Here is a 21,940-nt window from a genome sequence, read left to right on the forward strand (position 1 = left end):
ATCTTTCTGCAATAAACTGTAACCTTCTTCCCAAAGCAGTCACCATGTTTGCTTATTTATTCCCGGCTTGGATGAACCAGGATGAAGACTTTACTTCTAACAATTTGGCACCCCAGATGGGACTCCAAGCTAACCTCTCCAATGGACTGAGACTGGTAAGCCCCATCTTGCCGGCAGCAGACCCCCTTGTGTCTGTGGATGGGTTTCCCAGGCCTTGCCCATGTGGAGCTAGGGTAGTAAAGGGAGTTTTGAGAGTTTGAGCTCAAGGGCTGCTTTGGAAAGAAGATGAAGGTGAGTACCTCTAAATTTTAAGTTTAAAGCCCAGGGGAACAAAGAAAATTTGTGTATTTCTGTTTGTGTGAGTGAGAAGACCTTTTTTTTTCCCAATCACAATTGGATTTTGCTCCTTCTGGTCTTTCCTAGCCGCAGAAAGGATCTGTTTAATTGGCAGAACCTGGAAAGCATGGGGGTTGGCCAGAGCACAGAACCTTTTGTTAGGGAAAAGGGAGAGGCTGTGTGAAAATGAAATGGAATGAGTGAATGAAAGAATTGGATTTGGGCAACTAGCTGGTAAGGCCCTGTAAGCAAAGCAAAGTTAGGAAATTAAGCCTCAGGAAGGGAGCGGCCACTTACCTCCGAGAGCAAGTGGAGGTGCCCACGGACATTAGAGGCGTCCGTAAACAGTGGTGTGAAGCCGGCCGGTCGAAGAGTAGCCAGTACCTTCTAACGAGGAAACCAGAAGTGTCTCTGCAGACCCCTTTTTGGTCTGAAAACATGGCAGGATCCCTCAGAGGAGCTGTCCCACGAACTCTGTGAGGGATCCAGAGTGCTCCGTGAGTCCCATTTTTACCGGACTCACAAAGAATCGTGGTGGAAGAAAGAAGTCTCAAAAGGAGGCTTTGACTGTGTAGTGCCCTTTAGCGTCAAGGGAAAATCTCATCATATAAGAATGGGAGATTCCAATTCAAGGGCTGAGGTAGGTTTCCCAGTTGAAAGCTTGCTCGTAGCCTGGGACAGGAATCAGCTTCCTGTCCAGGCCGGAATGGAAAAGAGGTAGGTAAAGAAACTATATGAAAAAAAAGAAAAATAGACTTCGACTGTGTTAGGAAAGAAGTCTCACAAGGAGACTTCGACTGTGTAGCGTATGAAAGAAAAATAGACTTTGCTTAGGGCCTTGCTGGGAAACCAATTTGGCTAAATAAAGGTACTTAAAAGGGAAAATAAGAAATAGTGATTCTCTCTCTCTCTCTCTCTCTCTATGCAACCACATGGTATGTTTAAAATGTGTGCCTTCCCTAACTTGAGTTATCTGAAATTTATGGTGGGAATGACTAGGATGTGTAAAACTAAGACTTCTGTTCTCTTGTATTTGTGTATATATGTTTGTCAAAGTCTGTGTGTGAGAGGTAAATGTGACTGTTAACTGTTTCAAATCCAAAGGAAAAAGAATTTTAAATTCTGCTAGAAATTCTGCTTAAAATAAGCCACAAAAAGGAAATACCTCACTCTGTTTGTCTGGCCAACAAACAGAGTGAAGAAAAAGAATTGTGTTTGTTTGTTTGTTTGTTTTTCTCTTTCTCTCTGTGTACGCTCAAGAACAGCCTTAAGTTATCAGGAGGGATTGTTTTAAGTTTATTTGTTGGAAAAGTTTCACTTGCATTTACTGTATGTGTTTTATCTATCCTTTTCCTGAAAAATGTGTGTCTATCTACAAGAGCCTTTTGAAGCTCAAGTCTGCTTGTGTGGGGAAATAATTTTCCTAAGTTACTTTTCATATCCTAAAACTTACTGGTGAAACTACTATGAAACTTTTCTGAAACAAATAAGCATTTTCTAATCTCTAAAATGATGTGGTCTATTTTAGAATAAATGTTCTCCTGCCCCTGGCAAGTTGCACATATTAAAATATTAGGCTTTTAAAATTATTTGGAGTTTTCAGCATTCTCAAACTGTCTGCAAGCTACCCCCCTTCCAATTCTTTTCCTGCCCTTTGCTCTCCATACCTTTTGTTTGCCTCTCCTGGTAGAGTCCACCCAGAAAGAGGGGGGAGACCTTGTTCTTGTATCTTTCAGCCCTGAAACCCTCTCCCAAGCCTTTGGAAGCAGAACACACGGACCCAGATGCTGCCTCCATCCATTTGAGCCATGGAATTGAGTTTTGAATCCAGCCATCCACTAAAAAGCCACCATGCAATCTGAGCGGAACATCTTCCCAAGTCCTACCATTTACCCAGATGCCTGTGACAGCTGCAGAAGGAAGGTGGTGCCATGTGAAGCCTCAGAAGAGAAAATTAGACTGTGGGGGGAGGGTGGAAACTCATTGTAAACTTTTCTTTCTTGCCCCATTTGTATTGTAACAAGCCAGTTGAATGTATTAGTGGAGAGATGGCACTTGGGAATAAGTGGCAGAACAAGTACTGAACACCTTGGACTTCTATCTGGCGGGAGGGAAAACTTCCAGAATGTTTGTATTGCCTGTTTTGTAGAAATACCTGCATATGCACACATACACCATTCACACCATTCAGAGTCTATCCCCTCCAGCTACCTTTAGTAAAGTTCCTCAGGCTGATTTTTGCTCTATTGCACCAAAGCTTTGTGGGACCAACCTCCAACAGATAACAAGGGGGAGGGAACTAGGCCCCCTCAGGTAATTTGCAATTCATATGCCCTGACTAAGGAAGCAACAGGAAAAATCCCAAACTTCAGCCCTGAATATCTTGCACTGTTGGGCTCAGATTGGGATTCCTAGAGCTCATTATGTGCAATTTAAAGAAAAATTTAATAGCCTGGCATACTGGCTAACCTCAATTGGGCATTACAAACCTAGATGCACTGAATTAAGAGCTAAGGCAGGAAACAACCCTTGAAATTGGGCAGCCAGTGGTCATATACTAAGGAAAACCATGGCTGTGAAGAATTTTGGGAGGTATGCAAACCTGACTGGAAGCTAAAGGTGATATCCAACATTTGAAAATGATTGGCACAGAATATTGGACACTATAAATTTCTATCTAACAAAATTTTGCCCTGACTTTTAGAACTTTATGGGTGCAAGCTCCCCTTTTGGGAGCCACTAAAGGGATCTTTTTCTGCTGCCTCCATTAATGTCTTATTATTATTATTATTTTGCTTAACAGTTTAAAAGCTTGTCTACCAAGTCTCCCTGACCAGATCAATTTTAATGTTGTGCCAATAAGTGTGTCATAAATTTACACACTTAAGGCACAAAGCGGGGGATTGATGAAAGTTAGCCCAGAAGGAAATATTAAAAAGGGCAGAAAAATATATTTTTCCTCAAAAGGACTTTTTAAAACCAAACTTGGCCCCAAATCTATCTCTCTGCCCCAAGCAAGACTTTAGCCTATACAAATGCAAATGTAAAACCATCAGAAAGTTGGAGCTAGAGCAATCAAGAAGACAAAAGAGAAGATCTGCATACCCCACCCAAACTCTAGGAGTCAGCCCCATCACCTGGGAAGCAGGATATGATAATAGAATTAAACCACAGATATCAAGGCCTAGACAAACACTCAGAAACAGCCTCAAGGTTCATGCCACAGGAACAGGAAACTATTCCAAACAAAGGGCTAGGGGGGGTATAAAACCTACTGCCCATGTGCTCAATCTCCCCTTCCTCTTTGCCTCCCTTCTCTCTCCTCTGCACTTTCCTGAAGAACCATCTTTCTGCAATAAACTGTAACCTTCTTCCCAAAGCAGTCACCATGTTTGCTTATTTATTCCCGGCTTGGATGAACCAGGATGAAGACCTTACTTCTAACACTGGGATGACTTCTAGTCCAGGGCTTTTCAAACTTCTCACAGATTGTACCACTTTTAGCACTTGACAATATTCAAGTACCACCAGTGCTTAGCAAGGTGTCAAAAACTTGATGACTAAAAAAGGGGGGGGGTGTTGGGTTTTACTGATTAGATTCATTTGTTGTTATAGAAATGGCTAGTGTATACTATTATGGAAAAGTAAAAAGTTGAAGTTCGATGTTAATGCTTCTTTCTACTGCAACAAAGGAAGTCGGAAGTCAATGCCTTTTCTTTTTCCCTTCTCCCCCTCACTTTTTTCCCCTTTTTCCTCCCCATTGTGTCCTACTATTTGCTTTTGTATTTTTCTATTTTATTCTATAATCTAATAAAATGTTACAAACTGTTAAAAAAAAGGAAAGGAAAAAAGTACCGGTTTTAATTTCTTCGGTGGCATGCCAATCCTGGGGCTTCTGCCCAGTCCCCATAGTCCTGTAGAAGTGCTGATCAGCCGTAGCTGCAGGCGCCTTCTGCCAAACCCTAACAGCCCTGCAAGCTCCATCTGTCTCCTCCTCAGACTGCTGCTTCAGCTCATTCTCCTCCCCCGCTACACTTGTCTAGGACGATCGTGTACCACCTGCCAGGTACCACCGGTTAAAAAGCCCTTGTGGGAAGAATCCAGAGAAAGAAATATTTTGGGAAATATTAAAAAGGCAGAATATATTTCCCCAAAGGATCTTAAAGGCAGAAACCAAACCCCTCCCCCCAAGTCTCTCTGCCCCAAACAAAAATCAGGCCTGCAGAAATGCAGATGTGATAATCTTGTCAAAAAGATTGGAGCCAGGAAGCTTGGATTAGAAAGACAAAAGATCCCTAGAATCAACAATCCCTCACACCAAAAAACCCAACAGCCATCAGTCACAGCCTCAGGGAAGCAGGATATGACCTTTGGGACATAATAGGATTAACCCACGACCATCAGAATACCAGAAAGGCACACTCAGACTCAGGTCAAAGTTCATGCCACAGGAACAACTCCAAACAAAAGCTCAAGAAAGTATAAAAACCAACCATTCCCTAATACATGTGGTCATCTTTCTGTCTGGCTCACCTCTTCAATAAACTACAACCTTCTTTCTAGAGCAGTCTCCATTTTGTTTATTGCCAGCTTGGACTGGATGAAGACTTTTCTTTCAACACCCTGTTCTAGGCAACTAAAAATAGAGGACTTATTCCAGTTTAAAAACAATGCATGAAAATCCCCTTCCCCTTTTGTAATCTTCGTGAATCCTTCTTATTCTTCATTCTTGTTCCTCATTAGATTAGGAAGTGGATTATTGTCCTTCCTCTGAAGAAATGGTTCTGATAGGAGATAGACGGGAGCATTTTGCTTATACTAGGAGTAATTTGAAAGGAGACTTGGATTTGATTGCTAAAAATTGCCTTTTAACAGCTCAGTTTTTTCTATAGTCAATCAACTTCTGGATGCCAATAAAAAATGGATGGGTTAAAGACTTTAATGGAAAACTATTAAAGCTATTTGATAGAATCAAACAGCAACTCATATACTGTATTTCAAAACTAACCTCAGTGGACTGTACGAAAGTTTCCAGTTAAGGGAGCCACTGAAGAGGAACTAACTTTGCAGAGACACAGGATGTTGCTTCAAGTTGCTGATGCTCCTTTGCATGAGGGTAGATGACACAACGGACTGGCAATATATGCTTCTTTTCACAACTTTTTCATTGTAAAGTATACTCTAATGATCTTAGAGAAAACTTCTGGCTTTTTACCGAGGCCTAGATCTAAAAATATAATGCTCAATTTTAGAATGAGCCCTAATGGTGACCTTGTTCTCTAAGTTGATGTTCTACCCACACCTACCCATTCATAATGGCAAGCCAGTTCTAGCCACAGGAACCCTGAATTGGAGCAGTTTTCTGCTGTAAACCCTCAATCTGATCCTATTTTCCTCAAGCCCAGCAGTTAGAAAATGAGAGGAGAGCTAAATTTTATAATAATTGTGTATGTTCAGAAAGCATTGACAATATTGTTCCAGCCTCAGAAAGAAATCGACTGTCTGAATATTCAGCTTCTACTCAACCATCCCAATCCAGAACATTTTGTCTCAGAGAGACCCATATAAATTGTAACTTGGAATGTAAGATGGCTGGAAAGAATCTGCTGAAAGTGATTTGGTGAAATTCCTTTCTGAATTTGAGACAATCGTTTAGAGGAGAAACCTGGCTAGCAAGAAAGAATGACACAGGACAACTCCCTGTTCTTCAATGTTTGTATACCCCTGTGCAAAAATTAAAGAAAAAAAGATGAACCTCATTTCTCAATTCTTATTAAGGAAGAATTGCAATGGCAGGGTGAGGAATAATGTAACGAGGATTATCTGCATAATACTGGCAGCGAAATTCAGATATAAAGTTTTGAGCTTATCTTTTTTTTGTAAGATTTTATTATTTTTTTCCATACATATAATAATAATTTTTCAACCAACGTGCTGTCTGAGTTTAAATACCCTAATACATATTAAATTCCTAATGCTTTATTCTTTCCTCTAACCATCGGTAAAGTAAGTCCCAAGTTTGATAATATTCTGTTTCTTCTTTTTATTTCAGTCTCATGGTCAATCTATTCATCTCTGCGCATTCCAATATTTTTTTGATTATTTCTTCATCTGGTGGTATTCCTTCACTTTTCCAATATTGCACAAATATTCTTGCCACTGTTGTAAGTTTTGAGCTTATCATGGTAAATGTATATATTCCCACAAATATATTCTCTTATTATAAGTTCTGACTACTGGATGCATTTAGAAATATGGGAAGAAATAATTATTTGGCATACCCAAGCAATAATTATTTTACTTGGTAATTTTAAATGCTATACTTGGCCAATCTTTTCAAGTTTTCCCTTGATATAGTAGTCTCCCGAATGAATGTTTTGATAATCATCCATATTGGTTTTCAAGAGATAACAAAAATAATACGTACTGCGGGTATATACTTGGTGTCACTGCTTTGTAAATGTAAGCTTCATATTCTGGAAGGTAAGGACAATAAGCTTCCACTGAGGCTGTTTGAGCAGTGTTGTTAGATCTTATTTGTGTATTGAAAAGTAAAGCCACTCTCTCCTTAGAGCAGTGTTTCTCAACCTTGACAATTTTAAGGCAGGTGGACTTCAACTCCCAGAATTCCACAGCCAGCATTGCTGGCTGTGGAATTCTGAGAGTTGAAGTCCACATGCCTTAAAATTGTCAAGGTTGAGAAACACTGCCTTAGAGGTCATTATCTAGCCAACAGGAGAAAGCAACAATTGGCTAATGAGTGTGAAATTCCTAGGCTGTTCAGACTAAAGATCATATAACTTGGCTGATAGGTGGCTCAGAATAAAATTCTGAATTCAGAGGTGGGTCAGAATAAACGATTATTATAGTCCAAAGTAAATCATGAGGGAATACTGAATTAAAGAATGCAGTCATTTGAGCCCTAACAATCCACCCACAGCTGACTGGCAGTCATTCTCCAATGCATCCACAAAATTGTACCTAATAACTAAAACCCTTCTTCAAAAGTTTGCCTATGGGTAGACCTTCATGGTTTGATGAAATGAATGTTTGGTGAAAAAGAAATTAAAGGCAGCTATGAGACTTGCTCAGAGGCATTCCTCCTTCTATATTCAAGCTAAGATGCTATCTCTAAGAAAAGAAACTCATTAAATTTAAAAAAATGCCATGTTGCTTCAATTTGGTCAGGATTTGAGCTGTCAGCAAAAAATGATAATTCAGATATATTTTGGCACTGTGTGGCCTGATTCCTGAAATAAAAGAGATTTGCATTCAGCATACCCATCTTTGCTGAGGATTGGGAAACTATTATCATATCTTGTTTGCTTTCTCAGAACCTGCTTGGGAACAGTTCTTAAGTAGTGATTTACCACTTACTGAAGACTCACCCCTCTGGCCATCAGTATTAGAAATCAAGATCAAATCTCTTATCATAAAGGATAAGACACTGGTGAGTGTTTTCGACCAGCCAAGCTACTGGGCCCTTTCTTCAGTGGGTTTATTCAAACATATAACTAATACTTTATTTATCCCAGCTGAGTGAAAAATGGCAATACTAGTTTCTATATACAAAAGGGTGAGAGGATAAAAAGGACTCTAACAATTAGAGCCCCATTAGTCTAATAGTGTCTAAAATGTAGAGCGGATTTCTCTTGAATAGAATTGTGAGTTGAGTAGCTAGAAAGAACATCCTTGCCAAAGAACAAGCTGGCTTTGGACAGGGAACTAGAACTAAGGAGAAATTTCCTGACAGTTAGAACAATTAATCAGTGGAACAACCTGCCTCCAGAAGTTGTGAATGCTCCAACACCGGAAGTTTTTAAGAAGAGACTGGACAACCATTTGTCTGAAATGGTATAGGGTTTCCTGCCTGAGCAGAGGGTTGGACTAGATGACCTCCAAGGTCCCTTCCAACTCTATTATTATTGAGTTGATCCACTATCAACAATTGCTTTGTCTTGAAACATCTTATTACAAAATTTATCCTTAAATGGGAACAACTTTGTGATACCTTTATAAACCTTAATGCAGCATTTGACGTAGTAAATAAAGAAACATTATGGAGGAAATTGTTCTCAGACTGTTGACAGTGTTCAAAGCCCTTTACACACATATTTACTTGAGTACAGTTTGGGATTAAAGGGATAAGTCAAGAGTATATATTTGCATAATTGCTATTCAGTCTATACATTAACAATTTACAAGTACTAATGAAGGATTCTGAAGTATACATGCCTAAGGCATTCAGCACACATTGCAACATATTGCTGTATGCTAACAATATGATTTTACTATTGTATTTGCAAGTTGGATTGTGTAGCATCTGAGAAGTAACTTGAGTATGCATAAAAAGTCCTCAATACTGCAGTTAAAGCCAAATTAGTAACTTAAACAATTCATTGTTTGTGTAAAATCAGGGCATAGAATAATTGGTGAAAAATCATTATTATGAAAACCGAAAGTGTGGCAGTTGGAACAGACAAAATCTCAATTATACACCTCTTGGACTGTACAGGAGCTGTGGTCTCACTGTTTCTTATATTTAGAACACAAAAGTATTGCTGCATAGATAATTTTGAATATTGAATGTCACAGTAAGGTTGGCACATTGAAATTGATAAGCCGCTATAAATATACCTTAAAATTGCCAAGTATTTAAATGCAAAAATGCCCTAACGAGGTAATTACTTGAGCAAGATTTGAACATCTGGAAACAATGGTTAAATAAGGATGTTTTAACCAAGTCCCTTATAATGAATGGACTTGTATTTACAAAGCCCCAGAGATAGAAGACACAACACATATATATATTTGAATGTCAGTTGTATGAGAAAAAGAGAAATTAGTATCTTGCACTGTACAATAGATGAATGACATACTAGGATCCTTATATTAAAGCACATATATGTGCACTCAGAATAAAAAATTACATATAAACAGCATTTTTCTGAACAAGCATGTGCAGATCTGTTTGGGGTAAATTGTAGGAGTGACACAGAAATATGATCTGCATTTCTTTTAATTATTTTTAGTCTGTTTTCAACATGGCTTTATTACTGTTCTATAATATATATATTGTATTCTGATGTGGCCAAATATGGCTAATCAATAAAGTATTAGTATTATAGAATCAATGCAGTTCAAAGACCTAGCAATATTTAATATTTGGAGAATATTTATTTGAGGAAAACAATATTCCTCTACATGACTATAAAAACTAGTAATTTTATTATTAGTATTTCAGACACAAGAAAAATTTGCTGTTATTTTAAAGGCTAAGAAATGTAATCATATTCTTCCAAATTACTGATTTGGCCTCTCCACCAATCAACCTTTATTTATGATTAATTTAACGTAACCTCCTTCTTTAAGAGAATTTTCTTCACCGTTTTTCCAAAAAAGTGATACCACAGTGTTCTGAGATCATGAGATTTATAAATGTATAGGAGATATTTGTCCATTTATTTATTTAATCTATTTATTTGGCTGCCCATCTTGTGAATGTGACTCTAGGTGCCTCAAAAGAACAAAAGAAAAACTGTTATTAGCAAACAATCAAAAATCTACAATGGTCACTAAGGAAAAATCTAAACAAAACAATTGACAAAGATCCTGGTCTTCTATGCTTTATGAATGATTAGCAAGATTGTGGTCAGGGAGGTACCATGGTGCTATGAAAGAAAAGGATTTCTGAACATTTTTTTCCATTTATTATTAACATTTACCAACAGAGAAGCACTGAAACATTTTAAAGAAAGAATGATTTAACAACTTCTTGCGGGCTGCAAAAAAAATTTGCATCTGAGCTATCATTTCACAAAATTCTGAAAAGTCTTTCTCAATTTCTATTCCTAGAATGTCAGAATCATTTTCAAAGCACTCATGGTATTTACTTTCAAGACATGATTACAGACACAGAAACTGACAGATCATGCTAATTTGTAGTGTTATGCAATACCCACGTCTTGGTAAGACTAATAAAAATTAATGTGCTTATACTGTGTCCATGCTTCTGATCTATGTAATGCTTTATAAAACCCCAAAAAGGTGCTCCATATTGCCAATGCTTTTGCAGCAATAAAATTACACACACCACCCAATTCATACCAGTTTGTTAGTTACAGTAGATGTCATTTGTTTGGGCCCAGCTCCTGGTGACTTTATAGACAGATGCACACCATCTCAATCAGTTTCTCTAATAACTTGTAATTCTTCCAAGGAGAGTGTAATTTATTTTGATTCCACCGATCCACTTTTCCATTTTCTTTCTCTTTGACCTTTTTCAACTTGCCAAGCAGTCATTTTTTCTAGACCATCCTTTCCAAAATATATGAATTTGTTTTTGGTGATCATCACCTCAAGGGAGAAATCCACGTTTACTTGTTGGTACATATTGTGCCTTTCATTCAGAACTCTACCAAGTGTACCATATGCCTGTTTAAATTCTAGCCTTAGATTTGCAGCTACTTAGAAATATGCAGAGGATTGCCTTGTCTACTAATATTCCACAATTAGCCTCTTTTTTCAGCTTAGATTTCAGAAAACTTTAAATTCAAGATGAAGCGCACACACACACACATTTTATCTCCCACTCAGGTTCTTAAGCAAGAATGACATAGAAACCTCTTGAATCTTTTTGTTAAACTGATCCGTTTTACTTTCTAACCAGAGGAGGCCAATACTTTCGGTCTTTTCCATAGGAGAATCATAAGGAATTGATATAATTCCTTTAGAAGGGATCTATTCTGAAAATGGGAACTGGAATGATATATTGATCATAAAGCAGCTTCTAGCAGAGATCTCCTCATTACTGAAAAATGTTTACTTTACAGAGGGATTTCATAGGTATGATTATATTTCAAAGATCATTTTCAGTGAGACTCTTATATTCAGATTGGAATTCCATATGAGCTTACTTAAATCTGAACAAATTTGCAGAAGACTGCATTATGTAGGATTCCTAAGAGACTCAGGAACTCAACTGTATTTGAGGTTACATAAGATGCTGTGGTTTATTTATTTATTTATTTATTTATTTATGAGACTTATATACCGCTTTAAGTGCAAGCACTCTCTAAGCGGTGTACACCAGTAAGCAATGTATATATATATTTACATTGCCCCCAACAATCTGGGTCCTCATTTTACCTACCCCGGAAGGATGGAAGGCTGAGTCAACCTTGAGCCGGTGGGATTTGAACCGCTGACCTGCTGAACATAGTCAGCTAAAGTGGCCTGCAGTACTGCACTCTAACTGCTGCGCCACCTCGGCTCGTTAACTTAAGTTAATGTTAAGTTCTCTCTTAACTTCCACTCTTTGAATTCCCAAAATTTTAAAAAAAGGTTTTAAAATATCAGTGCAATAATAAACCCTGTTCTACTCAAAAGCAGCTGTCACTGCTTTCAGTAGAAGCTATTTTCTAATAAAAACACCTAGATTTCCATTCAGGCTCAGCCAGTTACTATTCAATATTCCTAGCAAGTTGTCTGCATTTGATCTTTTGTGCCTATTTCATTTTGCTTAAACAATTATGTTTTTGTTTTATGTTTTATGTTATTAGAATCTCTGATCTTATAATAAAAATGAAAGCTAACATGACCATACATTTCCAAAGTGGAAAACTGAGAATTACTATAATAAGCTTCACATTTTAGTCTTTGTTCATTTAAGCAATTACCCTTCATTACCACCTATGACATTTGTGTGTTTATTTGATAAAATTAAGCAAAGCTCCTTTTTGCCTAGGGAGTTGCCAAACTCACAGACAGACAGAGTGGGAAGGGAAAATGTTGTAGCCTTGGCAAGGATTTATTTTTCTGGATTTTCCAAGAACATAACTGTGCAGTCTCTAGCCACTCCCTCGGATGCTGCTGGGAAAAGCAGAGGAGTTTAGCTCTCTGTTCCTGGAAGTCAGTGAGGCTTATTATATCAGGAAACAGACATTCTCAGTAGCTAGAAGCTGCTGAATGGAAAAGATTAGTCTTACAGCCATCTCTCCTCTACTGTCCTTTCCCCAGTTTTTCTGATGTTTATCTGTCTGCCCTGGACCTAAAAAGCATGGAAATTGTTTGTTAACTGCTATGTTGTTGATGGAACAAGAGTCTCTTTGACATATTTATCGTGAAGCAATGATTTTTTTCAAAAAGCAACTCCCTCAAAGCTCCCTCCAAAAACTCATGCAGAACCTTATGGAGCGCCAGTGTTTGTTTGTTTTTTTAAACATGTCCTTCATATTTTTCAGTGAAGAGCTCTGAGTTCTTTTGGCCATTCTTAAATGATGCACGTATATATGCAAGTTTTATATTGCTAAGAATTGGGATCTTCAGGATGCTACAATAGCTAGCATATCAGGGATAAAGCTTAATTACAGAGTCCTCTTTCTTCTGGTTTCTGTGCCCAAGGAAGTTGATTTTTTTTTGTAGAGAAAGCATTCAGATCCATGAGCCTCCCCCTAGACTTTAAATTAACAGAGCCTAAAATATATATCCCCTTCAGCTATTGGGTTTTTTTAAAAAAAGAAATGCTCTTAGTGAATAGCTGTACTTTGGCTGACCAGCCTCAACAAAATTAATTGGTTGCCTTTTCCTTCAACATAACAGTTTGCCTTTGTCCTTTGAGTCAGTATGAAATATTTTGTTCTTCAACTGCAATTTCTCTCTCACCTAGACACCTGCATATGATATTCTGTGGCCAGGATTCTCCTACCATGTTTCCCTGAAAATAAGACCAGGACTTATGGCGTGGCCTGCACCCATGGGGTGGGTGCAGACCTTCAAAGTGCAGCGGCAATTGGGCCAACCTTGTAGTGTGGGGATGGACCAACTACTACTACGAGAGAATTCAGGCAGAGGGGTGTGCATGCCCTTCCCATGCCAGGCCGGCCCCTGCAACTCTGGGGCGGCCGTGCTGGGTGGTGGCGGGAAGGGCACAGTGGGGGGGGGGCAGGCAGGCCAATGCTTCTCCAGGCAGAGCAGGGAGCCTTTGCCCCAGGAATGCTGGGGGATTGCCTTCCTGGCCTGCCTCACCCAAGAGGTGAGGGGGGAGGCAGCAGCCCAGGGCCAAAGCACCAGTGGAGCCCCGGAGAGTCTGGGAGAATGCTGAAATGAGCAGGCGTCTTGCTGCAGCGTTCATGCCAGCTCCCCCTTCCCTGTCAGAGCCAGAATGCCACCACATTTCAGTAAATGTGGCCTTGCTCTCCGGCAGGCCTGGGCTGCTTCTGGAGAGAGACAGGCCCATTTCAGCACCTGGAGTCCTTGGCGGATTTGCCTTGCCACCTGCTTTCTAGCTCCAACGCATTTCTCCACCGCCATGGAGTTGGAGAGCTTGGCGCACTACCACTCAGCTCCCCTCTCTTTCCCAAAGCATTCCTTTGCTAGCCTGCTTTCCAGCTCCATCACATTTCACTGCACCACACTCCATTTCCAAATGCCCCATAGGCACCCAAACACTTTTTGCCTGGGCGCAGAAATGGTAGAGACTGGAAGCTTTGTCTGCTTGCAAATGGAGCAGTTGGAAACAAAGCGAATCTCTCTGTTTCCAAGCACCCCATTTGCAAGCAAAGGTTCCAGTCTCCCTTTGCCCCCCCCCCCGCCTCCATGCTGGACTTACCTGCATTGCTCCAAGGGGCTGGCGGGCTGCGGCTACGGTCGGACACCATTGGCCCCCGCATATGCGCCACTACTTGTGCTTGCCACCCCCCAGACTTATTTTGGGGGTAAGGCTTATATTAGGCCCACCCTAAAAAATCAGGCTAGGGCTTATTTTCAGGGTGGGTCTTATTTTGGGAGAAACACAGTAATTGTTAACTGCAAGCCTTGAACTTATTTATTCTTTCTTGGGACTTTTATTGTCACTTTTTGTTGCTAAAGCCATTCCTGCTATTTTGGGGTTGATTGAGATCCACACTTTGTGTACAATGGCAGAGCAAGGTGTGTCATGTACACTGGGTTATTATTTTAGATTTTGAAGAAACGTTTGGACTGCTTTTGGGTGCTTCTCACTTCAAAATGGTGGGAAACGATACCACTGATTTTCCGCAATAATGTCTGATTTAAAGCGGGGCTGAGGGGCTGCTTATGGCTTTGTACCTTAAGTTGCTCACAACTCTTTCATATCTTTTAGTTGGCCCTGGATTTTCAGTTTTTAGCCTATATTTTGCTATTACATGTTTCCCTTGTTTTGTTTTCCATTTTTTCTTTCTATCGTGAAGGCCTCTTTACTTCAATAGTTGCTTTACATGGTTAGTTATAACTGAGTAAAGTTATTACAGAGTTATTACAGAAAGGGTCAGTTACAGCCAAACGGCTTTAGGTTTTGGCTTATATATTTGATTTGGATATTGCTGGACTCTGATTTGGACGGTTCATAAATAATAACAATAAAAAATACAAAAAAATCAAAACAGTATAGATCTAGGTGGAATATAGAGACAGAAACCAAAAATAAGAAACACATCTATGGGGCCCCTGCCACCTCACTCAGGTCTTGAAGACTAAAATGCCAACAGAGTGGGAGGAACATGGATTTCAGGAGAGATCTCATTCCAAAGGGCAGGTGCCTTGATAAAGAAGGCATGCTTCTTTGGCATTATTTTAATTGAAGGGGCCCAAACGCTTCAGCTGTACTGACACATACCAAGCAAGTAGAAACTATGGCAGATAAGTGATCTTGAATTGTGTACTGGCAGCAATGTAGTTCACAAAACACAAAACCTCACTGCCCGTGCCACTGTATTCTGGACCAGCTGAAGCTTCCAATTGTTTTTCAAGATAGCCCCGTATACAGTGCATTGCAATAGTTGAGCCTTAACTTAACTTGATTAGCCATGTTGTTGAAACAAGGATTAAAATGCTGCTAGCAGAACGATTAAGTCCTAGGATGGTCAAACAAAAACGGGATCTCTCCCACTGCTCATTTTACTTTTCATCCCTTATGACTACTTAGAGTGGAGTAAAAAGGAAGGTGAAACAGGAGAAATGACTGTCACAACAATGATTGGGAATTAGTCGTGGTTGGCTTCTCTTTATATAATTGGAATATCCATTCTCATATGCAAATGGGGTTGCATAATTCTTACAGAGTAGTGGTAGACTGCATCTAATGTAGCTTAATGTTCTAGCATGGTTCTTGGGTAGGGAAAAACAACATGGGAATCATTCATGAATCTATATATGAGCTGTGGATCATGTCATCTGGTTAGAAGAATAATTGGGGAGAGTATAAAGAACTGGTCTGGTCTATGATGCATTCAGACATCTGGATGATCCTCTGGGCTATACTGTATTCTAGACACATGTGACCTAATACAGTTCAGTGCTCAATGAGAATACTAGTACTGGCATGGCAAGATTGCAAAGTTATTTTCAATTTGGTACTTTCCAGTGTATTTTACACCTTACATACACATAGGAAGCTCAGGCTTATGCATAGAGCTGCCTGTATCAGACAAAGCAATACTTTTGCAGCACATTTTCTATTAAGCTTCCTTTCCCTTCAGAGTACTGCCACTGTTATTCACATATTTTTTGTAAATCTGCATAAGCCTATTAGTACTATAAATAGTTCAGGGAAGGGGGTCGGAAAATAATTTATATGGCTGCCCAGCTTGAATATTTGAACATACTGTACAATAAACTTATAACAAAAAATGAACAATTTCAGTTAAAATCTAAATTGTTAATAAGGGACCAGGAAATTACATTCTCTGGATGGCAAGCTCCAATCGTCCAAGCACCAAATCTAAGAGAAAAATCTAAGTTTTTATTACCTTTTAAATTATTACTATTTAATTATTTTATTGTTTTAGGGCCAATAGAGGGTGAGGGCTAGTTAGGGACTGCCATATTCGAGTTGTATTTTGATAGACACACCTAGTGGACTCCTATAAGTTCTTTAAGTAATTCAATCCTTTACTGAGACAATGCTTCAACAGCAGGTATATGGAGAGTTATTTAATGTCATGAGTGCTGGTACCAATTCTAGTTGTTTCATGCCTTTGCTTACCTATGTGTGTTTGGCTTGAATACACTGATTTGATTAAATCTAAATAATGGTAGCTTATCCTATTCCTATACATATAGACTGACCAGCACCCTAGGTGATTGCTTTTCAACATCTAGGTTGTAACTAATAGCATCCCACAAGGTTCCTCTTGTCAGTTACATTTACATTAAACCACAATAGGATGTTGTTACATCTCTCACTGTTTGGGAAGTGGCGTTATTTCCTTATTTTTATTTTCTTCAAAATTAAAGCATAATCCCATTAACCAGGGAAAATTTTAAAGGATCTATCTATTGCTCCTTCATTTCTTTCTCCTCTATTCTTTACATGTCTCCAAGGTAACATAACTTGGTTGTCATTTCATCTTTTCAGTCAATACAAATGAATCTCTTTAGCTTTTCTAATCTGTACACTAGACACAAGGGGAGATTAGATACAAGGCCTCTGCCAAATCATTGCTGAGCTTGTCATTCATCTGATTCTTCTGTGGTTTCTAGTTCAGATGTCAGTACGGGCAGACAGCCAGGACTAAAGCTTTCAACTGAATGAGCTCACTCCGCTTAAATATGTTTTTCCAAGAAATCTGCTCACATACAGTACTAAGTAGGAGCACTCCTACCATGGGAAGATCATTTAGGATGTACAGTGAGCTGTCTTGGTGAATTACACAATTTTTTATCACCTCCTGCAAAGCCCTTGGAGAACTAGGCCAATACTACAGTGAATCATACTCCCCCTCAAAGCGGTGTGGAGTTATCTGACTCACTTCCTCCTAGTGTTGTTTCATTATGGGTTAGCAGAACAGAAAAGGCAGGTTGGACTCTCTAAGCTTGCAAGTTAGTTCTGGTTCCCAAATCATATCATGCATCTCTTCATTTAAAATGATAAATCAGCCCACTCTTTGTGGCAGGCCAGCTGCTGCTCCAATATTAAAATGAGCAAGAAAAGCAGATAACTGGATTGTTGAAGTCAGTAGCTATGCTGCATGAGTACACTAAGGCTCCCTTTCATGTGAATTTGGAAATCTTCCTCATGTGAAGCAGAAAGTGTTAATGACATCAAATTTGAGTATTCTAAAAGGTAAAATACATAGAGTTTAAAGCTTGAACTAGCACAACAGATATAGGCAGCAATTGTTACTTGACCCAGGAATGAACCATAAATCATGACTCTTAATTAATACAGTTACCTCAGCCTGCATTAAACAGTTGTCCTCAACTTATAGCCATTTGTTCAGCAACGGTTCAAAGTTACACAAAATGACATAAAGTCACACTTACACAAAGGGACTTCTGGCCCATGCCCAAAGTTACAGCCGTTGCAGCACCCCATGGTCACATGATCAAAATCCAGGCACTTGGCAATCCACTCTCACATACAACCGCAGGGGCAACTTCACCCACCTACCTAGCTCCCCCTATTTGTTTCCTTTTACATCCCCCCTCCCGCCACTCTACATTCCACCACCCTAGCTAGCTTTTGCCACTGTCTTCTTGCCCCCACTGCTGACAAGATGTGCCTGACCCGGCTGCTGGACTTAAAAAGCTGGATTCACACAATGAAAAAGCAAAAAAAAGCAAAAGTAGCTTAAAGGGGCCGCAGCACACCAAAACTCCCCTTTGCATCATATTCCTGGGCCACATGGAGCTGGTTTTGCACTGCATGCATTTCAGCGTGGAGCTTTTTCTGTCAGCTCCCCGAGATGAGAGGACTCCGCTACACTCTGGGGCTGGCAGAAAAACTGCATGCCAAAATCCAATCTTGGGTATTTTCAATATGGGGTGTTTTCAGCACCAGACTCTAGAGGACTCTCATCTCTGGGGCTTTTACTGAATCAAGGACTTCTCAACTAACTACAGTAGTCCTCAATGTATAACCACAATGGAGCCCAAAATTTGCTGCTGCTAAGCTAGACATTTGTTAAATGAGTTTTGCCCCATTTTATGACCTTTCTTGCCACAGTTGTTAAGTGAATCACTATGGTTATGTTAATAGCTCAGATGTTAAGTGCATCTGGCCTCACCATTGACTCTGCTTGTCAGAACGTCACAAATGTAATCAATCACATGACTCCGGGACACTGCAACCAGTTGCCAAGCATCCAAACTTTGATCACATGACTATGGGGATGCTGTAACAGTCATAAGTGTGAAAAATGACCATAAGCCACTTTTTCCAGTGCCTTTGTAACTTTGAACAGTTACTAAACCAGGGGTAGGCCCACCCCTGCACTAAATGAATGGTTGTAAGACCTATAAATGAGTTAAATAAATGAGAACCAGTGAAATAGGGTGGAGGAAGTGAATGCATTTTCTTGAAAGATACAGTGTAAATATGCTAAACCTATTTATCTGGATTTATTTATTTATTTATTTATTTATGAGACTTATATACCGCTTAAGTGCAAGCACTCTCTAAGCGGTGTACACCAGTAAGCAATGTATATATATATTTACATTGCCCCCAACAATCTGGGTCTTCATTTTACCTACCCCGGAAGGATGGAAGGCTGAGTCAACCTTGAGCCGGCGAGATTTGAACCGCTGACCTGCTGAACACAGTCAGCTTAAGTGGCCTGCAGTACTGCACTCTAACTGCTGCGCCACCTCGGCTTGTTCTCATATGTTGCCATTATTCTAATAAAGTTTAATATTAAACTAGCCTTCTCCTTGTTTGTTTTCTAAACCATTTCTGAATGTACTGTGCCAATTTTAAGATCTCACTGTGATGGAGAAATACTTGTCTGGAGATATTTTGATAGCCTAGTGGGTATCCTTCAATTAAAATTAGATAAAATGCAAAGATGTTGAGGCAGTCATATTCTAGGAAATATGCCTAAGGAATTTTGTCACTGTGCTACAATCTTTCAATCCCACGAACCTTCCCAGCAGCATGGTTAAGCAATCAACAGATAAGAGAGTACTTAAGTAGCAATCTACACAAATAAATTGCCATCCAATATGCAGTTATCTCCTTTCCTGCCATACCATTAATTAATACTCAGAACTGGCAAGGCCACATTAAAAGGGCCCACATTCTTTGAAATTCAATTAGCAAGTAGAACTGTTTACTTGGCATCCAAGCTTCAACATTCCCAATATAAGATTTTTCTTTAAAATTGAAAACTGAATGTTGCTTAGGAGGTTTATATAGATAGTATGACTCTGCATATCTGCTTTCAGAAACCACAGGGAGGGAGGGATGTGAAATACTGTCCCATACCTTTCTCTTGATGAGTAGCTTTGATGGGTGCAATTGGAATCACACATTATGGTCCATGTTTGCTTGTGTTTTGCTTAGGATGCTGTGTGAATCCAGCCAGTTGTTAATTCATTTAATCAGTTATAGATAAATACAGCATGGCATAGCAGACAATGAACCCATTCCATGTTTGATGTATACAGGTAGTCCTCAACTTACAACCACAATTCAGCCCAAAATTTATGTTACCAAGTGAAAAATTTGTTGAGTGATTTTTGCCCCATTTTACGACTTTTCTTGCCACATTGTTAAGTGAATCACTGCAGTTGTTAAATTAGTAACACAGTTGTTAGGTGAATCTGGTTTCCCCATTGATTTTGCTTGTCAGAATGTTGCAAAAGGTGATCACATGACCCCAGGACACTGCAACATCATAAATAGAAGTTGCCAAGCATCTGAATTTTGATCATGTGACCCTGGGGGTGCTGCAGAATATAAAAATATAAAAATAAACCTGATGTACTTCAATACTTTGATCTCACAGTAACCAGATAGCTCTAGTTAAGATTTGAGTATCCTAGTATTTTGTTGACAGGTTATTTTGTATGATTTTGTCTAATCCTTATTTCAAGTAATAATTTACCTTGTTGAGGGAATCCCACAGATTAACTGTATGCTCTGAAGCAAGATTTCCTTTTATTTGTACTAAATCTCTCAGCATTACTTAAATTAGTTGCATTGAAATACTGCCATTATAGGAAAAGGGGAAAAGCTTTATGTTTTAGCATCATTGTCATCTTCTCTAGTATCTCTTTTTTTTTTATGTTTAAATAAAGCTTTTTTCTTTAAGGGAGAAATTGACCTAGATGCTTTATTGCTTTTTTCCTGACCCAAAATTGTACTTCATATTCCAAGTGTGTCACATGAAAGTTTCAGCTATTTCAGTTCCTTTCCAATTAAACTGTAACATGGTTTTACTTTTTTTCTCAACAGCTACACACTGGATAAACTTTATTATCCAACTGACCACCCAAACCCTAAGATCTTTACAGATGGGGTTAATTTCATGAAACAATTATGAAGTTGGGTCTTTTGCCTCATTATGAATCACTACACTTGCATAAATTGAGCTGAATTTGCCATTTCACTATCCATTCCACAGATCTGACCATTAAAAATTTCTTTTTTCTTTTTAATTTTAATCACTTTAAATTAACAATTTGTAATGGCATTGCTCACCCCAAATCTAGTTCATCCATAACAAAATTCAAAATCACTAGTCTTAATTTAGATATCTCAGACAATTCCTTGAAAAGTATAAATTTAGCCATTAAAAATCCTATCTTCTTGTTCATGAATGCAAAAATCATGGACTTCAGTGAGAGATTTTGAAAGCCCAATTACATGATTACTGAACTACCTCTGTCTATAGTCTTGTTGACATTCAGGAAATTCTGAACCCATTATTTTTCCTAAACCATGTTTGTTCTTACTGAACCCTTTATATACTGAATACATTTATATTTAATAATTATTTTCACCATCTTATCCAGAATACAGATAAAAATACAGATAAAACATTATCATTTACATGAATTTTTTTCCTTTGAGCTCCTTTTAATGAATGGCTTTCAGGTCTCTGGTAGAGAGGAAGATCTTAGGAAAAATTACATATTTTTGACAGGTCAGCCATTTTACTTAGTTGAGAATTCTCATATGGAGACTATTTCAAGTCAGTATTTTTTTCAATTTGTCAATAAATTCTAATGTTCCATTTGTTTTCTCCACTACCTCAAAGTAATCTGCCATAGATACCTGCAGCAAAGACCAAATTCACACAAGTTGAAAATTACTTAGCATTTCTTTAACTCTCTTGTCCCTTCTCCTGCTTCTAACACAGTTATATGATTCTGTATGTTATTAGAGAGAGGGTCCTCTAAATCCTATCTGTGAAAATTTATGTATTTTTTTCATTTTCCACTTTCAAGCAATAGAAACTGCCCTTTTCTAATAGTTTAGTAACATTATTTGCTACCAGTTTTCAGACCCTTGCATTCTCAGTATCTTTTCCAACCTATCATATATATTTTAGCTGAATTTCCACTATCCTAAGAAGTAATGGGATATTTTATATTTTTGTGTGCCAACACATACTATAGCTTGAAATGTTTTCTTTTGAATTAAATGAAACCTGAGGAAGTTCTCAAGAATATTTCACTTATGCATAACGGAAAGTAGATAGCACTGTGGTTTCTGCAAACTTTCAAAAGGTTAAATTAACCACATTGCTGTTTTCTTTTCAGCCCAGTAAATCTTCTGAACCAACCTTATTGGATTATTCTATTTTGTCCCACAATGATTGGCTTCTGCCTCTTTCCATTCCTACTATTTAAGAATCCT

General features: G+C 38.7%; 1 long non-coding RNA gene across 2 annotated transcripts in view; it reads right to left on the minus strand.

Moving 5' to 3' along the window:
- LOC120318083 overlaps window positions 1-21,940 on the minus strand; it is a 93,527-nt gene that overhangs the window by 46,605 nt on the left and 24,982 nt on the right. The gene's annotated exons all lie outside the window — the stretch shown is intronic.

Source organism: Crotalus tigris, unplaced genomic scaffold (assembly GCF_016545835.1).
Source record: "Crotalus tigris isolate CLP2741 ecotype Arizona unplaced genomic scaffold, ASM1654583v1 scf7180000020033.632256, whole genome shotgun sequence".
In the NCBI taxonomy this organism is placed as follows: Eukaryota; Metazoa; Chordata; class Lepidosauria; order Squamata; family Viperidae; genus Crotalus; species Crotalus tigris.